Source organism: Miscanthus floridulus, chromosome 3 (genome assembly GCF_019320115.1).
Source record: "Miscanthus floridulus cultivar M001 chromosome 3, ASM1932011v1, whole genome shotgun sequence".
Classification (NCBI taxonomy): Eukaryota; Viridiplantae; Streptophyta; class Magnoliopsida; order Poales; family Poaceae; genus Miscanthus; species Miscanthus floridulus.
In genome coordinates, this window is record NC_089582.1 from 143,416,039 (window position 1) to 143,417,704 (window position 1,666).

Genomic DNA, 1,666 nt, shown 5'->3' on the forward strand with positions numbered 1-1,666 from the left:
CCTAATGGCTTGCATCATCCTCTTCTTTCTTCTCCTCTTTTCTTCTTTATTCATTTTTTCTTCCTCCTAGGAGGAATTTTGGAGGAATCTGGAGAAATTTGTGAGAGAAAAACACTGTTCCGGATGAAAAAAAGAAGTGGATCAAGCCGGGTTTAAGGGCACGCGAACATGGCTAGGGGCGGATTTGGGCCCCGGGCTGCCCTGGCTGCAGCCTGGGGCGAGACCCATGAGCAGTGGGGAATTGCTTTATAAAAACGGCATAAAAAGGCCTTTCAGCCCATTAGCCCACCCCGAGGAGGCGAGGAGGAGAAAGGCTAGCAGGCCGTCGCAGCAGTTAGCCCGGAGCGGAGCCCGTTTCTAGATCCGCCATTGAACATGGCCTATGTCTTCTTCTTTCACAATAATAGAGGAGGAGCTCAAGTGGAGGCTCCATTGTGCGAGAGACGGTAGGAAGCTTGAGCCCTGCCGGCTCCTCTGTGGGTTGCTCTCGATCCGCCCTAATGTCATGCAGCTAGGTATATGCAAATTACACAATGTTTATTCTACTGTTTGTTTGGGACCGGCATGCATGCATGCATATTAGATCTATCGAGACATATTGTAATTCTTGAAATACCTAGCAAACATTATCATCCGGCGTTGGATTCTGATAACGTAACCTAAGGCTAAGATACTTGGACAAGTGGCCTGGCACAAAGGCTTCAACTATAATTACCTGCAAGGGGGTCGGGTCGACCCGTTCCAAAATGCGATCCGCTCCTGATTTGGACATCCGGTTCGGAGCAGGTCGACCCCAGTAGGAAGAGGGTCCAAAGGGTCGAACCGCTGTCCGCCCGGGGGCTCCTCCGCAGGATCGCAAGTCCGCAACGCCGCCACCCCTCCGGCGCTCTCGTCGCCTGGGGCTCCTTGGCCCTCCGCCGCCGTCAGTTGTGGCAGCCACGCGGCACGGCTCCTCCCTCCCTGCAGCGCGCCCTGCTTTGCGGCTCCTTCCTCCCCGCGGTGCGCCACGTGGCTCGTCCCCCCCGGTCGCCGTCGCCGTCGAGTCTCCCCTCCCCTGCCACTCCTCCCGTCGCCGTCGAGTTCCCCTGCAGGTACGCTCACTTGGCCCCTTCCTTTCGTGATTGGAATCTTGGATGGGAGTAGTCTGTGATTTGCTATTGGACACCTTAATGTGAAAAAATATTTCTTGTAGATCTTGGATGGGAGTAGTAAGAGTCTGTGATTTTGCATTGACTAGAATCTGAGAGAATGGATCATGATCTAGTTTATATGATACTGAGAACTGAGTAGAACTCCATATCTTGTACTCTCTATCTCCCAAGCATTTACTTTCCATGTATGGTCGTTGAATTTTGGAAACTTGTTCCGCTGTTTCTTTATTGTGCATATACAGGTGAACTTGAGCATTTTCAGTTTCACATACAACTATTCCTAAATAGTTCTCTGCCTGAAAATTATAGTGGATGTAGAAGATGACATGCATTGAGTTTCTTCTAATGTTTTAGAGTGATAAAAAGGATTTGAAATAGGCTGTCAAAATTTTTTGTTCTGAATATTGTATATTGAGAGATGCCATATGATCTTCAATGAATTGCCAACACTGCAATAACCAATAAGATGGACTGTTGTTGAGGATTTTCAAAATAAAATATTGTAGACCTAATCA